This window comes from Argopecten irradians, chromosome 10 (genome assembly GCF_041381155.1).
Source record: "Argopecten irradians isolate NY chromosome 10, Ai_NY, whole genome shotgun sequence".
In the NCBI taxonomy this organism is placed as follows: domain Eukaryota; kingdom Metazoa; phylum Mollusca; class Bivalvia; order Pectinida; family Pectinidae; genus Argopecten; species Argopecten irradians.
Window position 1 is genome coordinate 38,690,088 of NC_091143.1, and position 23,397 is coordinate 38,713,484.

At 32.1% G+C, this 23,397-nt stretch overlaps 2 long non-coding RNA genes across 3 annotated transcripts; one reads left to right on the top strand and one right to left on the bottom strand.

The window, feature by feature from the left end:
- Positions 1–1,466: 1,466 nt before the first annotated feature.
- On the bottom strand, positions 1,467–4,698 carry LOC138333855 (uncharacterized). Its single transcript, XR_011210038.1, has 2 exons — positions 4,524–4,698; positions 1,467–4,170 (listed from the first exon to the last, which is right to left on the bottom strand). It is a non-coding gene; the product is annotated as an uncharacterized lncRNA (long non-coding RNA).
- A 3,779-nt stretch (positions 4,699–8,477) lies between these two features.
- On the top strand, positions 8,478–20,019 carry LOC138332828 (uncharacterized). Of its 2 annotated transcripts, none has more exons than XR_011209881.1 (3): positions 8,478–8,795; positions 12,360–12,511; positions 19,283–20,019. It is a non-coding gene; the product is annotated as an uncharacterized lncRNA (long non-coding RNA). The 2 variants fall into 2 exon arrangements; XR_011209882.1 differs by having other exon boundaries at positions 8,479–8,679.
- Positions 20,020–23,397: the final 3,378 nt, after the last annotated feature.

Genomic DNA, 23,397 nt, shown 5'->3' on the forward strand with positions numbered 1-23,397 from the left:
TCTGTAACACTGAATTTCCTTTGTGTGGCTTATGTAACACAATGGTTCATTCTGAAGGGATGACCTTTTTATTTGGTATCTTGCTTTGCAGATATGTGGGTTAATCTTCATTTAAAAAAATATTATCCCCCTATTACGGACTTCTAAAATACTTTCCGGCTGGTGCAATCGAGATATTTATCGCTGTTATAGACGGGTTATCACAATGTTGACATTAAAATTCAGATATCTAAAACAGTAAACAAGTCTTTTATTGTTTCGTGTATGACATTTTAATCCGCTTAAAGTAAAAAATCATAAATGCATTGTCCTACTTATTCTGGGATGTAACGTGTAGTTTTATTCCTAATTAGTAATTAACACCAATAGAATTTATGGTAGCAACATTTCACCTAAAGCTACAGAAATGTATCAGCAGTTTAATGATATATGACTATTTTACGTTTTTGGTAAATCCTTAGAAAGAATGCAAGGTCAATTTAGATTATATATAAACAAATCACTGATATACATCCATTTTCCGTTTTGGTAAATCCATTGATGGACTGTAAGGTCAAGTTAGATTGTTTATAAGCAGTTTACTGATGTATATTTATTTTATATTTGGTAAATCATATAAAGATTGTAAGGTAAAATTTGAATGTTTTTTAATCACTTCACCATATAGTACTAAACTTTAAACACTTTATTCTTCCATTCTTATAATGATTTGCCGATGCATCATTTTACTGACGTGAACTGAATTGATTATCAAAGAGTCACCGTATCACATTTTTTCTCGTATGTATAGTTGTGCAGGTTGTAGGTATTTGACAAATGAACAACTAAACCAGGAAAACCCTTTTCGTCTAGAGGACGTAGGAAAATATTTTAAAGTCTTCTGACGTAATCTGACGAAGGAGAGAAAATGCGTCTTTATCGATTTGCTATGAAATAAATATAACTATCTAACCGAATTTCAGACAAAAGGCAAAGATGAATACCAAAACTCTGAAATCGAACCGAAATCGAGACTTTTCGGTAAATTAGCCATTGGCTAAGCATGTTATCCACCACTTGAAATAAAGTTTTCTTAGTAATGCTATAATTATCATTATTCACAGTTTAAACTCAACAAAATAAACAGACGAATGTGACTGTTTAGAAATGTGAAAAAGATGTCATATTGTGCACTTTTTAACGTTCAAATCATGCTAGCAGTCTACATAAGATATTGTCTTCTGTAGTCGATATACAATTTTCCATCGTGTCTAAGCTCTCCTCGTGGCTACATTGAAACGACCAGATTTTATACCGGCGTATTAGATTCTGTTTAGATCCGGATGATGAGGCAATGCCTCAGTAGACGGTTACTTCTCCAGAACTTCTAACTCTATGTAATATTTGTTTTAATTATCTACATTCAATTGTGCATACAGGTGTAAATGATCGTAAATGAATGATCGCTTCATAAAGAGATTGTGAAACGAGTATGAGAAGTTTTTATTGTACAAGCGAACATTAAAACCTCCAGACAAGTTTCATTAAATCTTAAATAATAAAATTGAAATATTTAAATACAATATTAATAATATTAAATGAACACAAATTCAAGATTCTTTTGATCACATAACTACGACAACTTACATTTTGAGGAATCTCGCGTCAAAATATATAGCGAAAATCCAGCGTCTTTCTGTTCCAAAACACAGTTTATATTTTAAGACATTGACCATGTTTTCTTTTAATCATGCAACATAACAAAGATGCACAATATGGTTTTAATATTTAGCAATGTTACATTTATTAACATATTCGTATTACAATCCTCAACAAACATGTCCGACTTTTAAACAATTGATCAACCAATAGGAGGTTGATGGAATCGGCACACGTGAAAAATACAGCTGTTCTCCGTCAGTGCCGAATACAGCAAAACTATATGTGGTAGGGTAAGTGTATTCCGATAATACTAATGCTAGTTGCGGGATAAAAAGAATATCACACAAATGCGTTGTATTTATATTTTTTCAGTATGTGTAGACATAGCCTGTGACAATGTCGATAGGTACTCGAGAATGATATTTTTATTATAACTATTATAACACTTTCAGGCGTTTTAGTTGGTATATTATAATGAACATACATGTTTAGCTCTTTTGATCAATTAGTTATGATGCAGGTTACCCGTTTCTATTGCTGACATACAACTTAGCTCATTTTGACAGATATCATCTAATAGGTTCCGTAAAATGAAAATTTACCACTATTCGCCCTCCAAACCAGAAGACCTCTTGTTGTTGATTGGTTTATATTTCTAAAGTGACGTCACCGAAATCAGCTTGCTTTGGCCGAATTGACTCATGGATGATATCGGTTGCGTAGTGTTACGCAGTCAACCGTAACCGTGGGCCACCGACGATGCTTCGTACCATAGGCTAGGTAATTTCAAAATTTCACTCTTTTCCTGAAACTCCGCTCTCTCCACGTCCCATAGCCGAACACAATCTTAAAGGGACAGCTCAAGGATGTTAATTCTTGCATAAAACTATTTTTAGCATCCCTTATGAAAAAAAATGTTGAAAATCGACGTTTGAAATTGTTAAAATTGGAATTCCATAAGCGAACAGGTTACAGTGATAAATTACATAAACTTTCAATAGAAGAGGTTATATAATAATTTTATTGAAATTGTACTGAAAGTCTATTTATATGATATAATAATTTGTGATACAAATTGCTGCTTTTAAATCAACAATTATGCAATGTAATTATGAATTGCTGTTTTAAAGCAACTGTATCTTGTTGATCAACAACTACATATTGTATAATCTGTAATGTAAAGTTTTATTTTATATCCATTTATCTCTTGTATTAATAACTATAACAACGATTATTATTTTATTTATAGTTAAATCTGGTGATATTATTTAATAATTTTACTAATTAACTTTTACTTATAGAGGACACTGTGGAAGATTAGCGTTGACAACATGTTTTTTATCCTCGAAAAATATTAAAGTTTATTATTTAACTGGATTATACCTTTTTAATGACTATAGCTGATAACGCATGTGAAACAGAAACAAAAAATTAGGAAAGGAGAAAATGTAGCGGCTAGATCAAGATTCGAACCAGGAACCTTCAAACACAAGCCAAATGCTCTACCGCTGAGCTACCTGGTCACTAATTATCGACATTTTTACATTGATATACAATTCGTGCCATAATTATAAAGTATTAAGCTTCCTCCTCCGTTGTGGCATGCTTAGAATAATTATCAGTACTTTCAATCCTAACGATGTTATTTATTTTACAAAACAATTTGAATCAAATCAGCAGCTAATGCGAACTACATAACAAACACCATATTACAATTGAAATAATGTATTATGGATATTTTTATTAATAAGTTCTTAGTCATGATAACTAGTCAATTATGGTTATGTTATTTGTTATGCAAACACATCACTTGAATTCGTTTCAGCTCACTTAAAGAACATTAATGGATAAAGGATACATGCATTTGAGAATTAAACCATGACCAGGAAATATTATACAATTGTTATGAATTGTGTTAATGTTAATACGGCTTCGGTAATTTCAGAACATGTCGAATAAAACAATATTGGAAAGTTTCTTAGAAAACATCGATCTAATCTAGTGTATGAAGAGGTCGATTGTCTGTTATGGTATGTTACCAAGAGCTTGATGGCTAGTGGTAGAATTTCAACACTTGACCACTTGGACCCAGGAAGTGTGATGTAGCGGTAGAATGTCAATATTTCTGACTTATTTACGATTATGACCTTTAATGTAAGGGCTAGTGAAAAGAATATTAACTTTTCTGACTTATCAGAAATGGGATTAAGATTTTTGACGGCTAAAGGTAAACCACAATATTCATTCGTCTACCGCGACCCAAAATTTGATGGTTAGTGGTAGAAAGTTTTTCTTCGATTGGCAAGTAGAAGTCAAAGGACTACTGATAGCATATGGACTTTCCTGACCTGTAGGCGATTCCTAATCAGAGTCTGAGGGTTACTAGTAGTGGTAGAATGCCAGCTACATCTAACAAATTAGTAATTCCTAACCAGACTTTGAGGATTAGTGTTAGAATGTTAGCTACACCTAACAAGTTAGTAATTCCTACCCAGAGTTTAAGGGTTAGTGTTAGAATGTCAGCTACACCTAACAAGTTAGTAATTCCTACCCAGAATTTAGGGGTGTTAGAATGTCAGCTACACCTAACAAGTAGTAATTCCTACCCAGATTAGTTTAAGGGTTAGTTGTTAGAATGTCAGACTACACCTAACAAGTTATAATTCCTACCCAGAGTTTAAGGGTTAGTGTTAGAATGTCAGCTACCTAACAAGTTAGTAATTCCTACCCAGAGTTTAAGGGTTAGTGTTAGAATGTCAGCTACACCTAACAAGTTAATAATTCCTACCCAGAGTTAAGGGTTGTGTTAGAATGTCAGCTGCACCTACAAGTTATAATTCCTACCCAGAGTTTAAGGGTTAGTGTTAGAATGTCAGCTGCACCTAACAAGTTAATAATTCCTACCCAGAGTTTAAGGGTTAGTGTTAGAATGTCAGCTGCACCTAACAAGTTAATAATTCATACCCAGAGTTTAAGGGTTTAGTGTTAGAATGTCAGCTGCACCTAACAAGCTAGTAATTCCTACCCAGAGTTTAAGGGTTAGTGTTAGAATGTCAGCTACACTACAAGTGTACTCACTAATTATCTACCCAGGTTTAAGGTAGTGTTAGAATGTCAGCTGCACCTAACAAGTTAGTAATTCATACCCAGAGTTTAAGGGTTAGTGTTAGAATGTCAGCTACACCTAACGAGTTAGTAATTCCTACCCAAGTTTTAAGGGTTAGTGTTAGAATGTCAGCTACACCTAACAAATTACTGACTCTTATCCAGACTTTGAAGGTTAGTGGTAGAATGTCAGCTACACCAAACAAGTTAATAATTCCTACCCAGACGTTGCCAACTAATTACTTGACGATAAAAGTGAAAATCTAACTGTATTTCTGCATTAATGAACACCTATTTCATAGTATGCATCTGAATCAGGGTTTGTCATAAAACCAAAAAGCATTGAACTTATGCATTTGAATGCCGTACATTTGTATAACTATAGAATCATTCAATATAATTTTAGCCTTGATTACGTTTTTAATCTAGTCATATTTTTGTTTTATTTGACACCACGTCTATTAATTTCCTACAACTTTAATATATTTCTGATTATATTTTTCTAATTATTTTTTAACGTTCTTGGTTTTCTCTTGAATTTTATTTTTTCATGTTTTCATGTTGTTTCATGGTCATTTGTTGGTAGCAATTTGAATTTTAAAAAGTGGGTTTCCATTTCATTTCTTAATTTTGTGCACTGTGCATTTTGTTTTTATTAAGGTCCAAGGTTTTATATATATCTCGTTACTGTATAACTTTGAGTTTTGTGATAAAATAAATACGTAAATGTTTGCCTCCACATATTGATAGTTTCATAGCATATAATAAAATGGGGTTTTTTCATTAAATTTCCAAATATGCGAGAATGAATCATCACAAAATTGTGTTATTGTAAAACACGATATTTATTAGACGCAAAAGATAGTGGCATTTTTTCAGTAACTGGTATGTTTGTGAGTTTTCGATTTGAAGTTTGGATGTACTAGTTCTAACATTCTTGATCTTTGAAGTGTAAGTAGGTGTGTATGGCGGAAGCTTGTGATGAGGACGCTCACTATTCAGGCACATGTATTTATATCCTGTCAGTTAAAAACATTTTTAATGGTTTCTGGTTATTTCCTGACGAATGATTCTAGTACTACTCATTTTATTCATGTGAAAACTACTTTATTTAAACTTCTTTCTCCAGAATCATGTGTAAAGCATTTTCCAGGACATGTGCGATGACCTTGTCCAGTGGTTGTAATTAGATCAGATTCCTTTCTTAAAGGATGTGTTCCTGGTGACAAGGGCGGATTCCTTTCTTAAGAGATGTACTCCTGGTGACGAGGGCAGATTCCTTTGTGAAGAGATGTATTACTGGTGACGAGGGCGGATTTCTTTGTTAGGGATGTGTTCCTGGTGACGAGGGCGGATTTCTTTGATAAGAGATGTGTTCCTGGTGACGAGGGCGGATTTCTTTGTAAGAGATGTGTTCCTGGTGACGAGGGCGGATTCTTGTTAAGAGATGTGTTCCTGGTGACGAGGCGGATTCCTTTGTAAAGATGTGTTCCTGGTGACGAGGGCGGATTCTTTGTTAAAAGAGTGTTCCTGGTGACGAGGCGGATTTCTTTGTAGAGATGTTCCTGGTGACGAGGCGATTTCTTTTAAAAGATGTATTCCTGTGACGAGGGCGGATTTCCTTTGTTAAGAGATGTATTCCTGGTAACGAGGGTGGATTCCTTTGTTTAAAAGATGGACTCCTGGTGACGAAAGCGAATTCCTTTGTTGAGTGATGTGTTCCTGGTGTCGAGAATGGATTCTTTTCTCCTGGTAACGAGGGCGGATTCCTTTGTTAAGAGATGTACTCCTGGTGACGAGGGAGTATTTCTTTGTTAAGAGATGTGTTCCTGGTGACGAGGGCGGTTTCCTTTGTGAAGGGATGTGTTCCTGGTGACGAGGGCGGATTCTTTTGTTTAGGGATGTGTTCCTGGTGAAGAGGGCGGATTTATTTGTGAAGAGATTATTTCCTGGTGACGAGGACGGATTTCTTTGTGAAGAGATGTGTTCCTGGTTACGAGGGCGGATTACTTTATGAAGAGATGTATTCCTGGTGACGAGGACAGATTCCTTTGTTTAGGGATGTGTTCCTGGTGACGAGGGCGGATTCCTTTGTGAAGAGATGTATTCCTGGTGACGAGGACAGATTCCTTTGTTTATGGATGTGTTCCTGGTGACAAGGGCGGATTCCTTTGTGAAGAGATGTATTCCTGGTGACGAGGGCGGATTCCTTTGTTAAGATATGTGTTTCTGATGAAGTTTTCCTATATTCTTCATCTATCAATATACCTGTAAATAACAATATTAACTGGATAATTATTAAAAAATAAGCATGGTCTTAAAACAGAATTATATCTGAAAAACAATAGTACCTATATGTGTTCAAAACTATTTTTAAGATTATGTAGTAATACCACAAAATCACTTTTTTCGTTAGCGATTGAAATGAACGAGTTATCATGGTCCAATAGGAAATAAAATAAACTTACAATCTATTCAGTTGTCATGTCTATAAACTTTCAGAAAATTAATAATTTAGTTGCATTAGTTTAACATCCTATTACTAGCCAGGGTCATACAAGGACGTGCCAGGTTTGTTGGTGGAGGAACGCTGGAGTACACGGAGAAACTACCGACCAGCAGTCAGTACCTGACAACTGCCCCACGTGGAATTTTAACCCGCATTTCAGTGGTGAAGGCTTGTGGTTATATGTCCAATCGGCCATTGCGGCCCCAGTTAATAAGGAGCTATATATTAGCGATTTTTTGGGATAATAAAAAAACGTAGATAAGTCGATGACCGATTTGAAAATCATAATTCTTTCATATCATTTTAAAAGATCAGGTGATATTATTATTTAAAGTCTCTAAGAATTACGATGAGGTGTTACAGAGTTATCGTTCTTTTTTCTGTAATTTTTAATTTCTTTTTTTATCACATTCCAAAACCAAGATAGACATGGAAATTTACTAAACCTAGAAGTTCAACCCTTTCACAATTAGTTCATTTGATATAGAGATATCACATTCTAATCATGTACACGCCATTCATATACACCATCGGACGCTACAACAGATGCATACCGAGTTACATACACATAATAAACATTTCACGTTTTTGCAGTTATATGATCTAAGGTTGTTGAAGACATATGTGTCTTATTGGTGGTATAATACACCCTCATCACAAATCCCCACCCCTTCTTCAGATTACCTGGTAACGATTTAGTAGGATCGAATGTGCCTAGCCTCTAACCCCTTCCCTCTCAACCCCCTCCTGCAGCACACCTGTTCACTGACATCCGTGTAGATACTATGATGACCTGATGTTAGATATATGTTTCAAAGAGCATCTAGCTAGTCTCGAAACTCTTACTTCAGTCAGCTTCTCCAACCTATAACATAACTCATTAACTGAAAATATGCGAAAAAATAAACTTCTCGGAGATTCCAGGCTGCAAATAAGGCTGTTAAAAGATCAACGCTTAAGCCACCTTACGTAATCTATAAAGTTGTGAGATCGGACATATGGGAGATAAGATGTTCGTGCGGGACGTACCAGCGATACCACCGGTTATTTTTGGCATCATCGTTAGGTTGTGACACTTGATGTACGACTGTACAAGGTAGGCCACTTGTCATGAAATTGTGCATTTGAATAAATGCAGTAATTTCATTGGTCAAAAACGACAAATCACCGGGAATTGTATATCCTAGTTGAAAGTTTTTATTTAAATAGTAGGTTACCGACCTTGACACTCCATACCGACACAGCAAACACTTATACACATAAACTAATCTAAGTGTAGATAGCGGTGCATAGGGAGTGCAGCGCATGCACAAAAATGTGCATCGCGTCCCGGCCGCTAATAAATGGGCAATCAAGAGTGTGGTGTGGTGTGCCTTGAGATGTCTAGCCTGTCGTTCGTGTACGAGATAAATGCAAACACACAAGTAAGCCTTTTTGGCTTCAAATAAACATCACAGGCCCAGAGACGTTATCGTAACTAGACAGGCTCTTCTCTCGCCATAAGTTTGTCCCAAACAGGAGGAAATGTGTATTTTATACAGTACGTAAGGTCACTCACTTGTCTATTGATAGCTTCCTTAGTAGTTTTTCCTACAAAGTCGTGTACTTTGTAACGTACACGCCATGTTTTACTTAGTATACCCCATTTATCATTTTGTCAATTATGAATTACTTATAAAGATCTTGTATAAAGATCTTATTTTTTATTTACATTTTCTACGACAAAAATCCCAGATTACATGTTTTAGATTCAGAGGGAGCCCATGTTGCCAAATGTAAACTGTTGTTATCACCGCTATTTCGGTAAACATCATATTTATTAATATCTGACTGTTTTATAGAGTAGATATAACCTTTTACTTTCTTGATTTTTGACAAATTAACATATGTAAGGTTAAGCATTTTTACGGTTGATGTTTCACATGTTCACCAATATAAACTGATTGTAGGAGCTTTGGAGTTTCCAAATTATTTGTTAAAAAAAGATGAGGAAATGAAGAGGTAACTTTATATAAGTTGTACTGTTGTTCCAAGATAAATAACATCTTTCTTCTTCAGGATATATCAAATGATTTAATGTCTGGTTATTTACACGTGTGGTATTAAAACTACATTTTTTCATTTTTTGAGAGGGATTTTTTTCTTCTGAAAATAAAGTGTAAATAGACTCCTCGATAGTTCCGGATGATATTTTCATTTCAAATTTTGTAAGAATATTTAAAATAAATTAATGATTTTCACGTTTGTTCTGATTAGTGACACGTGAAACTATTTTTAAAGGAAAAAGATAATGTCATTTATGAAAAAATCCTTTATCCAATACTTTTTTTGAAAAAAAATAAACATTAAGAAAGTAGAAACAGTGGGATGGTAAATTCTTTTTAGATTGATATTGAAATATAAATGGTTTAACTTTTTATTCTATATGTGATTTTTTGTATGTTCAATGTTGCAGGGTATGTGTAATATTCAAAGCTTACTAAATCACTTTTATATTTGTCTAATATGAAGGTTTTTTTTTACATCCAGTGAGGTAATATTCATTCCTATTTATGGAAAGACCAATAAATCCTATTGAAATGTCACTGGGAGTAGTTACACTTAATTAATAAATAGTGATTTTATTCATCTAATAGACAGATTTCTGAATCTATATCGGCATTTTGAACAAATATTATTCTTTAGAATTCACCAAACAAAATTGAGTTTGTATTGCAAATCAATGTGAGCAACCGTTAACCATGTAACTGAAACATGCATAGGCATGTACATTTCAAAATCCAAAAACGATTCAAAGTAAATTATGGATTTACAGCAAACACAACAGCAATGTACATTGAAACAACGGTAATATATACGTGTGTGCTCTTGATAAAAGTTATCTTTTTTTCTCTGTAGCTGACATACCAAGCTTGTGTTTGTTTTAGGAAACCGACACCAGTCGGCTGGTTTGGGCATAATCATGTGATCATATATCAAATTAATACTATCCCTCGCATCGATTTCCCGAAACTCCCCAAACAGGAAATCTGACGACTTCGTCCCTATCATAGCCGAATTGATTTTATGACATTATATTTTCAATGGAGTGCCATATATCAATACTCGACCAATTAAGTGTCATGTTTGCCAGAAGTTTCTAACGTTGATGTGGGTAGGTAGGTCTAGGGTAAGCATACAAATATCCTATGTGTTTCTTTTACATACACATAACAATATTATTTAATCAGTCCTGTTATTTTAGCCTTTTAATTGAATACAAATAATACATGCACATTATTTTGTGTTAATATAAATCAATTATTTTGTTTATTTTCTTTTCTACTTTCATGCAGAAAAATAATTTGAAAAAATCCGTTTGTGGAGGTCTAGCTGTAGTATACTATTTCAACACTATTTCGGCCCTTCATTGACTCAGTTAAGGAATGTGGAAAATTCTAAAACGTCCAAAGTTAACTTTTCGCAAATGTCAGAATCAAAAACTCGTATTCCTTCAAACAATTATGGAGGCAGTACGGTTTATAAAATAGTTTTATTCATAAATTTTGAGAGAAAGCATATTGTAATAATGAAACATTGGTGTTTTTTTTCAATGCGGGATAAATAGCTATTGCTTTCATTAAAATGATGATGCTGAGTATAAAATATTACTTTTAAATTAATTTTATGATTGTTATACAATATAAATATTATTACAATATAAATGATAAAAATATGATACAAATATTAAGTTCGTTCTATGCTCTTTGTTATTCATACCACAAACATAATAGAAAAAATGATATCGCTTATAATGGCAAAATTGACAGGTACTTAAAAACAGTAATTGAAGCGCAAGTAGTAGGGACTATTTCAGGGAAATGTTACGTTTTCATCTATATCTAAAAATGTAAAGTGAAAACCTCATTTCGTCTTCTCAACATATTTTTTATCTATGTATGGTTGAAAAATAAAACACATGCACTCTTTTCCATTCCGTCCCAAGCACTTAAAATTTATTTAACCGTGATACTGTTCAATTTCGTATATCAAATATACATAAATAAATAAATATTTGTTGTACTGTATCGTTAAGCAATGAAATATCGTTTAAACCAAAATTTAAAATTTATTTAACCCTATACTCTATAACATCTTCGCTGAAATAAATCATTTAATTTTAGAACGTGTGGAAATGAACTTCGAAGTATCAAAATGAACTTCGAAGCATCAAAATGAAAACAAAAAAAATATATTCTCGAATCAAATTAACATGGAAATAGTAAGGGTTTCATTAAATATCTCTTGATTTTATCATTAACTTTTTCACATTAACATCATTGTATGACAACCCTTCGACTTGGCTTGACAAAATATCAGAAATTAGTTATAAAAGAGGCCGTCTGTCCGCGGGTCAACAACCCGCCTGTGTGCCCTCGCGACCTGAAACATTAATGGATTTTATGCGTGATATGCATGTATTTTCCCTTGTATTTAGCAAAACCGTATTATTAGGATTGTATTTGAGGAATGTTTTCGGCTATGAAAAAGGAAGATATTTGTTCTGGGTCGTGAGGTCAATAACAAACTGCACAACTGTAATTTCCTAAAATCTGCACAAGCATGAAGTTCTTTTCCTGTTTCTCGGGTATGGGAAAGCTTGTGAGATTTAAGGATAATAATAAAGTAACTGTTATAAAAATAGTTGATATCACTGATTTCACAATATCTTATTCATGTTTTTCCCCTAGTTACGAGTAATTACTTTATAGTAAAAAACGTTTAATGACTTAGCAAAGTCAGAAAATAATTCTATATAATCACTCAAACTCCTCAGGCGTAATCATAGTACAATTTTACACATGTAATTGTACTATAACATACGTGAAGAATAATTTGCTTGTGTTACAAATTGAACAATTTACCTGTATAATTGAATTGCCTTGATGTCAATGGCAGGTAAATGTTGATTGCCAGTGAGACAGCTGATTCCACGCTTAATTGGACTTTCCCTGGTAATCCATTAGCCTTAAATACTATTCCATCATGGAACTAATGAATGAGTAGATTAATTAAATATTAATTGAGTTTAAACCTTTAAAATATTGTCCATTTGTTTTTTAAGGGTTGGACGCCATTTTCGCGCAATATTCAAGTATCACAAAAGCGGAAAACCAATATAACCCAAAATGGTGCATTACAGACGAAATCAAATTAACGGTAGAGACTTTGGATAAATGCATGTTTACAAACTGTGAACGGTCGTGCGTTTGAAAGGTTTGCAGTTATTCTTCTTGTGACGATTGATTATCCGCTGATAATTCTATTATTCAATCAAGAAATTATGACAAAAATATTTTCCATGAAAACTTTTAGTCCAACACTTATTCTGAACAACTTTATTACAGAAATTCATAACTTTAATATCTCAGTGTTATTGTTTTCAAAAAACTTTTAGATGAAATGTGAACTTTTAATATGCTTACAGTTAGATGAGGTGGAAATTGCTAACGCTGACATAGGATATTTCATGTAAGAAGATAGGTTGTTCAAACTTAATTCAAACATTTGTACCGAACTTTAAAACACCAAATTTTGATGGAGGAATAAACACTATACGTGTTGCGATTTTTTTCTTGATGAAATGATATTATTGTATTTTACGAAATAAGATCTGCAAATCATCCCTTCAAGATTATGGATTCTCGTGGTAAAATCCCAAAATAAATAAACTAGACAGACATATTTTTAGAAAAAAAAATTTTAACGACTGAAATTTTCAACATTAAAATATATATTTGGAAACTAATCGAATTATTTACCAAGGAATCTGAAAGCTAAAAAATGATGGAATACCAATTCAGTGAACATATTTCCGCTTTGAAAACAAATACACAGAAAAAAGCCCATTTAAATACATAGTATGTGTCTTCAAATATATCAAATAGGTCAAATTCATTATTAGTTATGTTAGAGTAAAAATCAACCATATCATTAACTTTTGAATTCAGTAAAAATGTTAAAAAAAGTCACAAAAAAACTAAAAACATTGAGCCGCAAAGAATGAAAAATATTAGGTTGAATCGAATAAACAACTTTGATGTTGTATGTGTTAAGTTGAATGTTTTAACGAAAAAGTAATTCCATAAACTTTTCGTTAAATATTTTGATAGGATTTAAAGTAAAACCAAAACCAAAACTTGGGAATTGAATTAGCTATACGCCAAGTAGGTCGTTGCATAGATAACAGAAATGGAAATAAAAATGGTTATAATTGCGGTGTGCATTATTTCGTTCTTAAATAACGCCTCTGGCTGGAATATAAATGTCAATAAAAAAGAAAATATTTAATAGTTTAGACAATACATAATAATATTTGCACTGTACATCATCAACCAACCCTTTTGCTGTTCATTTAAGATCATGAGCGATTGGGAATTTGTTATTTGAGTATCAGATTTTCTACGAAAATGTGATGAACAGACGCAAGAATTGATTCTTTCATAATAAAACGAATCGTTATAGGAAATTCGTAGTGTAAATGGTTTTATTACTTATATGGCGCTATAGTCTAGAATTTTTGTTTTATTTCGTTATAAACCAGTTCGTTATATTTGAGTTTTGTTTATGTATAACTATTTTAAATACTACAGCAATTTCTGATTGTTATTAAAGATGTTCCATCGTCGATGAATGGTATTTTTCTCTATCAAAAACGAGAGCAGACGATTTAAGTATTTTACTTCAGTTACAAAAATAATTCACTTTGCACCTAATTACCACCATTGAGAAGTTTGATCTTCTCATTTTAATTCAAGATAAAAAGAAATTAAAATAACTAATTGCATCCCGAAAAAAATGGTGCTGTGTTCTATGGAATAAAGTACTGATTCACCAAAAGCAAAATCAATTATTTTATATACATTTTTGTGTTAGATATAGTCGTTTAAACACGATTATGCACAAGTTGTTCGAATGATGGGTATTGTATATGCTCTATCTGTCGGTGGTGGAGTGGGGGTGGAGCATTTATAACATTATCAAGGAGAAAATAACAGTGAATACATATTGGATTTTAGTCAGTAGGCCTGAATGATTAAAATAATAATATAACTTCAAAAAGTTGGTGCCATATAATCATATTGATCAACTTTGAAATATTTTAATAATTCTTTTTTACATAATCACAATTGTAATATCGTTTGAATACATGAAAATTGAGCTTTCATATGTATATATATATATTAACAACGAGGAATATAATATACTTGTCCAAAAGATGAAATGTCATTGTAATAACTTTCTTCCTGCAAATTGTACTGAATGTCTTCTCATTTTACATAATGAAAAGATATTCAGTAAAATTGCAGTAAGAATAGGTCCAAAAATCGGGTTGCAAATTCACTCAGCAATTTTACTTTGACAGAATAATTTACTTTGCAAAAAATAATGATTATTATAATTAGTAATTGCGATCCTAGTATCCTTCCACTTATTGCAAAACACTTTGACACATCATATGTACCATATCCTCGTTTGTAACGCGAACCCACGCTTTCTATCAATATAGGATAGCACAATCGACTAAATATTGAACCCGGACAAGTGGACAAATAAAATCAGTTCAATATTGTCAATATTTGTAATATAATTACGCCATTTGAAGCATTTGCTTTAATTCAATAGTTTTCCTTGCAACATCATCTAAGTAACAATGAAAATGGTTTTATATTTAGCTGTTGATTTGAATTGATGTTCATTTTGGTAGCTGCAACGAGTTTACATTTAGAACATTGAAATGGCCTTCTATATGTCTTTATTTAACGATCATAGTGCTCTGTTATGATCCCAAAGCATTAATAGAACAAATGTTTGTGGTACAATCAATTAATAACAATAACGCTATATTGACAAAAATCAAACAAAATTATCATCATTATTTTTTTTTAATTTGTGAAGCAGCTATGTGTAATTAAAATATTTTTTGTGTACAGTGGGAACGACAATGTATGCAAACGTATTGAAAATAAGCTGTGGATATGACTGTAATAAGTACATAATTGTACTTAACTATGAAAATAAAATTTAATTCTGGCTTTATTGTTTACACGAGGATGGGTACAATATACTTTATAAGTAATTCATGGTTTTATTTATGTACTATTACCTGTAATGAGAATCCTAACAGTACACCATAATTGAGGTTTAATATCATGCGATTGCGACTCAAAACAATATCAATAAGTTAATTACCTTACCTGGAGCGGGCTAATCATGTTTACGGTTAATTAAAAATGAGCCAAATATCAGGAAGCAGAGACAGTGCGAGCATTTCTGATTCTCTTGACAGTTTTATTGGTCTGTATAGCTAATTAATTACCTGTGTATAATTACCATCGGATTTAATAACTTCATGAAACTTAAATTGCTGAATACCGCATATTTTGAATAGGAAAATATCAAAATGTTACATAAGATAGAGAATAGTTTAAGATCAAGTAATCAGATAATTAAAATTTATCAAAATGTATAAATTGTTATAAATTGTTTTATTAATTGATTTCACTGATACATTTTGTATTTCATCAATGTTACAGGTAGAGCGGATATTAAAAATAATTAAAACGAACATCGTAATAATCCTACTTTGATAATTCATAATCGGATATTTCAACATAGGTTAATTGGAAGCATAAACTTCTATAATATTTCATTTAAGAATAAAAACACGTAAAGTATTGAAAACACTTAATTATAATGAGGAAAGAAAAGAAAACAAATGAAAATAATGTTTGACCTTAACTTAAAGATGCTCCACCGCTGACAGAGCATAATCGATATTCATCATTTGAACAATAATTAGTGTTTAATCGTGTATACATATGTCTAATTAACACAAAAATGATATAAAATAATTCATTTTGACTTTGGTTCATGCGCAATCAGTACTTCATTCAATATAGGATATAGTGCCACGGATTTTTTTCGGGATGCAATTAATTATTTTGCATATTTTTAACTTGAAGTAAAATTAGAAGCTCAAACTTTTCAATGGTGGTAATGGTGTAAAGTAAGTAACTTTTGTAACTGAAGAAAAATACTAAATCGTCTGTTCCTATTTTTGATAGTGAAAAAATACCATTTGTCAGCGGTTGGGCATCTTCAATAATGTATTCATCAAAACAACTGTCTACTGCATGGGTCCTATTGTCCTTCATTAATCCTACCAACGTTTCAAAAACAATCACTTTAACAGACGAGATAATATTTTCATAATTAAAAAATAACAAGGAATTAACAAGCTGACTTGAAATAAAAAAGCAAAAATAATCTTGAAAATCCTGAAAATGATTAACAAAAATTTCCTAGAATTATAACGACATCACAAAACAAATAATTTCTATTCGCGCACAACCAATACATTATTTTAAGACATGTTAGGACCTGGAATTGTATTTTCTTTAATTGTCTATTTACGATGTTTCACTTTCTTTATAAACGACATGGGAAGAACGCAAATAAGAAACGCCTTCATTCAGGTGGTCTCCCGGTTCCCTCAAACCTATTTTTAATCGACCTTTATTGGATACCTTGGCACCCATAAGCTCAAACTGTCATATTGCTGTAAAGATTCATATTTCTCTTTGCAAATACCTTGTCTGGTCATTCTTCCATTACCAAAACCTAATGATGTTTATATTTGCGTAACTTTACGGTCAGAATTCATATTTCTCGATGAGTTACATGTCATACAAGTATTACTAAAACTCTATTTGCAACACTTTACAAGATAAAATACGCGAGTTGACGGTCATACGGCCTCCTGGAGGTTAGGTATACAGGATAAATAAAAACTGACCAACTTTTCCGTTCATTTTAAGATAAACCTGGATTGTAAGGTCGAGAACCATGACGTTTATACTTTTGTGTAAGTCTGTGCACGTTCTGTGCATTAACAGGAAACTGTTTATTTAACAAGGAGAGCAAATCTAATCAAGTCGATACTTCTGTCACCGATAGCGGCATCCGCATTTGTTTTACTTGTTTTTGGAAGTTGTGACAACATATCCTTACGCACATATCTGTGTTGCCTAAAGATGGACACATCGGATTGTTCCAATGTCGGATATATTTATCAGATATCCAAATACAAATTAATTTTGTTAACTCGAATCCGTATATCTTAAAACCTTGTTTAGTTCAAATGATAATGCAAATGAAGTCAAAATGGTACTAAATATTCAAGAATATCTTAAAACCTTGTTTAGTTCAAATGATAATGCAAATGAAGTCAAAATGGTACTAAATATTCAAGAATATCTTAAAACCTTGTTTAGTTCAAATGATAATGCAAATGAAGTCAAAATGGTACTAAATATTCAAGAATATCTTAAAACCTTGTTTAGTTCAAATGATAATGCAGATGATGTCAAAATGGTACTAAATATTTAAGAACACTTAATATTTGCATAACTCGAAACTTTGTGACGATGTCATTGACCTGAACTTCGATATAAGGTTTGATTCTAAAGCATACTTTGCTCGAAAACATACATTAAGTAGTGCTACAAAAGCCGATTGTAAAATATAAGAAAAAAGGAAAGCAACGGCGAAAATTATATGAATAATTGACCATCCAAACAATATACAAATATCGACATTATTAAATTTCCGAAAAATATTTTTGTTGATAAAATTAAAGATGAACCTAAATAGAAACAAGGACCTCTCTGAAGACTACAAAAGCCAGGTATTTTGGAAGGTGTTAGATGTGTAACCGATTGCATCCGCTTTGAAACTCACGGTAAGATCCGGGTTACGTCACGACTAAAATCTGAAATATAACTGATGTCATTAGAGATGAGACTAGTGGTAAAATGTGACAAATACTTTGCGTATAGAAGTTTGTATCTAAGATCTATTGTCATATAACTATAACATATTCAAAAAATTACCCGTTATCTCGAACATCTGTTTACCTGTTATGTCGAACATTCTGTTAAATTTACCTGTTATCTCGAAATATGCCGTATGATACCATCGATAAAAGATATCTCATGGTTTGAATATTTGATCCCTTAAATCTGCTAAAAATGGTTAAGGAGAAACATAACATTATTTCTTTGAATGTTTTCGATTTTTGCCAGGAAGCCGTGATGGCTCAGTAGCAATGGTGCCAGGTTAATGTGTTTTTTTCTGTAGGTACTTCGGTTTTCCTGCATCTGTATTCCTAACATCCTTAAATGACTCTGACTGGTAATGACCGTTGACGATACTACATCATTGACGAATGGTATTTCTTCTCTATCAAAAACAGGAGCAAACGGATTAATTAGTATTTTATTTCAGCTACAAAAGTTACTTATTTACACCATTACCATCATTGAAACGTTTGAACTTTTTATTTTACTTCAAAATAGAAACATTAAAATTAATTAATTGCATCCCGAAAAAAAAAGCTCATGACACTATGTCCTATATGGAATGGAGTACTTATTGCGCATCTACCAAAAGCAAAACAAATTATATTATATTAGGCACACGTTTACATGAGTAAAAACCAATTATTGGTCAAGTGATGACTATCATTTATGCTCTGTCGGCGGTGAGGCATCTTTAAACGAAACAAACAAATGGAGTAGGTACAGTTGGAAGAAATCATTTCCCATGAATTATCTTCCACAAATGTCTGAAATGTCTTACATTTATAAAATGTTTAAAACTGATATGTGCAAATACATCTTTTAGATATCTAGATTACAAAGTAGTAAGACTTAAAAAAGCATACAATCGAACATTTATCGGAAGTGTGTCGCGAAGAGAGAACACAGAATATGAGCTGAAGGTGTTTTCGCTACAATCGTCAGCGGTATTCGGTGTAGTGTAACTAGGTCTAATACTTAGATTTGATTTTTTGATCGTCATATGATCTCATAGTCTGAACGGATGTTTAGCTGATGCAGTCGTTTGATTTTATTGATAATGCTGTGTCTCTGTTAAGCATGAAAATTTGTATTAATTTTGTTGATTCACTTCTTACTTCAACAGGCTGGGATTTTAAAGCACGAGCCAGAATTTTGGGGTTTATGGAAGCTGTAGTAAGCACATAAAAATCATCGACCAACGTCACTACCCCACGTCTGTTCGACCCAAGTTTGAACACGCCATACAAGAGACGGACTACTTATTTCAATTAAGTAAAGACATTTGTAATGGTTTGAAAATAGAAGTTTCGCAATCATCATCAAATGTTTTGAAATGAGCTTTCTTTACCATTCCTATACTTATTTGACATAAATAATTTGTTTTAGAGGGAATGCAAATCGTGGTTTAGAGATATTCAAATTGATATTAAACACAATAAAGAAGTTGCACCTGCAATCAAATTTGAATACGAAATACAAAATTATCGGTCATATAGCATGTCAGGTGTCAGCCTGCTTGACATTTATGTATTTCAAAAGGGAAGACATCATTAAAATAAACATATGCGGCTCAAAAAGAGGTAAGAAAACAGTCCAAGATAGCAAATTTGATTTTAATGCATGCGGGCCTATCAATCAAGACATGTTTACTAATGACGGTGACGTAAGGTCACGTGCAAACCAGAAATAATCTGGAATAAATACAGTGTCGCTTAAGTATAAAAAAATGAATTAATGCAAGGTCGCTTCGGTATAAAATAAAACATAGAACATTATGAAGTGTGTCTATTACATTTACATTTCAGAATACTTTATTGTTTAGATGCAAAGATGGTGTCTGGTGCAAAGATGGAAGAAAAAAAAATTGACAATAAAAATAGTTTTTATGAAAGCCTTCTGTTTTTAATATGGACAAATCAAATGCAACGATGGCTTTATATTTAGACAGGAAACGTTCTAGTTTCAAAAGATGGCTGGTGTCCAAAACAAAAGTCTATATGAATTTTTAAGACATGACATCCATTACACTAAAGAAGAATTACAAACTTATTCTATCCCGGAGATTATTGACACTTTTTCCACAATAAGATATCTATTCAAAAATTATTTTAAAATACCCCATTCATAAATGTGTGATATGTATACTTTAGGTGCCGATTTGAGACAGAAATTCTTCTTTCCGTGTATATATATAGCCTTGGTTTGTTTATTATTTTATCACATGACCACTTCGACATTTTGAAATAATTTGCAAACGTCATTAACGCTTTTCATTTATTACTGTGTAATAAAGAACTTCATTATGACGTCATTGAATGAAGAGTGACGTAACATCAGGTATTGTATTTCAAATTGATATAAAAATAACGCGTTATTGCAATTCATATGAAATGAACAATTAGAAACATCCTACATTGACTCTATAACCAAAAGATATGTATCGTGTATGCCTATCAAAACATTTCCTATCTATTTATCAAGGAGAAATCAGTTGAACAACAGATAAATGATGTTCCAAACTTAAGATATAGGTATCTTAAGAAAATATCCACAGAGATTGTCGAACATTTAGTTCGTATCTTACACAGACCATAAATAGATATAGGACACCTACTACATAAAATTACAAACAAAATATTTCCATTCAACTATTATTGTTTATTCATGGAAATAGGATTCCTACTTATTTATGGGTCACATATATAAATAAACTTGGGATACCTACCTACTTACAGGTCATATCTATAAATAGACATGGGATACCTACCTACTTACAGGTCATATCTATAAATAGACATGGGATACCTACCTACTTACAGGTCATATCTATAAATAGACATGGGATACCTACCTACTTACAGGTCATATCTATAAATAGACATGGGATACCTACCTACTTACAGGTCATATCTATAAATAGACTTGGGATACCTACCTACTTACAGGTCATATCTATAAATACACATGGAATACCTACCTACTTACAAGTCATATCTATAAATAGACATAGGTACATACATAATTACATGTCATCCATGTAGATGAATATAGGACGCATATGTAAGAAAATAACACAAATTGATTTAGAGACCAAAAAAAAACAAAACAAAAAACAAAAAACCCGAAAAATCCCCAGACAGATTTTTCGACATTAGGCACGTTTAAATTTCAATACTTCTTTTAAATCTACATGAATCGGTTTAATGTACTATATGAATTACTGCAATATATTACCTGGCATGTAAACACCTCAAAACTGTATCTAAAAACCGAAGCGATATGATCAAGGAGATGCATTCTCGTAGTTAACCACCTTTATACCCTGATGTTTGTTTTTTTTTATGTTCAGCAGACCAATAACTCAACAAGATATAAATATATAACAAGATTATCACAGAACACATATCAACGAAGTAAAAACTGTAGATACGACTATGATTGTAGGTAGACAAGCGCTTCAGAATAACACATTTATCAAAACAGTTCTGTTGCATTTAGAGCAAACTAGTGCCCTAGTTAAAAGAGGCATGCATGTCAGATTCGGTTAGGTGTTGCTTCCAAAAAGTTTTTTTTGTGGAACCTATCTAAGCATTATGAATAACGGTTCACTGGCATTCATTGATATAGCATCAATATGAAACAAGTATCAAGCCAATTTGACCTTAATGCACTCTCTGATGTCAAGATATTCTGACTTTAAGTATTTAAGATTATAAATATTATGGTCTATTTTGAGAACGGTTTAGCGATTCTGACCTAGACTTACAATGTATATGACCTCAATTTATTCTGGGTTCAAGGTATTATAATCTCACCTAAGGTAACAATTATTTTAAGTATTAGTGATTTCAATATTATATGATATTGTGACTTTGAAATAAATCATTCTGATAGCAAAAATGATATCTCTCAAATATTCTTACTTCGAACTTATTTTATCTTCCAATTATTCATATATCGAACTAGTTTGTCCTGAAATAATATTTTCTTTAATAGTCACAATATTTTTGTTACTTAAATTATTCTGATCTTTAAGTAGTGTTCGCGTCATTTTTACTTCGAACTTTTATTTTGAACTTGTTTTTTCTGATTTAATTATTCTTACTTTAATACAGTCCTATCTCGTCTCATTACAATTTCAATATTTTCTGAAATGAAGATATTCTTAACCTGAATTGTTTTAATTTCGTTTTACATTTAATGAATTAATTTGAGGTATTGCAAACTTGAACTTTTCTAACTTATAAGTTTATTCTAGATGTTCATGAAGAGAGTTTTACTAGACTTGACATGTTGTAATAATAATATTATCAAATGACAGAACTTCTCATCATTGAATATTTTTTTTAATTCTTTTTTTTTTGTTCTATTCACATGTCGTTGCTTTAAACACACATTTAAGTTAATATTATTTAAACCTTTAAACCTGCTTTTTAGAACTATATCAATGGTAAAGTGTAATCGGTCACGACATAGCATGCAGTTGTCTAAGGTGTTTAAGAACACAATCAAACATTTCATAAAGTAAATGAAATAAAACATATTGTCAAAACCTACGAAATTTAATGCAAACAAAATCGCATTTCATACATTGTATGCTTTTCCGTTAAGTAGAAACATATATATAAGGGTATTAAAACAAGATTTATACATTTCATTGCATCCTTAAACAAATAATACAAATAGATCAGTACTTCTAAGAATGTAATGACATTTTAATAACTATACTAAAAGGATATTAAAAACTCACAATCCTTAAACCGTATCACACAAAGTTTTTATTAGATAATGTACGAGTTTCCTCCCCTTCATCCTTGCCTGACTGTGACCTATAACACTGTACAAAGAATGATATCTCATTTAAAACTTTAGCCTTGCCACTTTACAATTAATTTTCTACATTGTGTACATTCTGGTTGAAATTTGTTTTTAAGACAGGGTCATTATGTATTCATTTTGATACAAGGAACTTCACATATCTAACGAAAGGAACGATGAATGACTGCCAGTTTTAATAGGAATACACAGATGTTGTTCAACAAAAGGACATATCCGAGTGAGATATTTAGGATTTAGAGTGGAATATAAGGTTAATGCGTGAGGTTTATTAATTTGAAGTGTTACTTACAGTCTGTGTTCACTGAAGTGGAACGATATTTGTCTGGTCTAGAGGTTAATCGAGTGTGAACAACATAGGTGCTTTACCGCATGAAAAGTTTAAACTTTGGTAAAGAAATA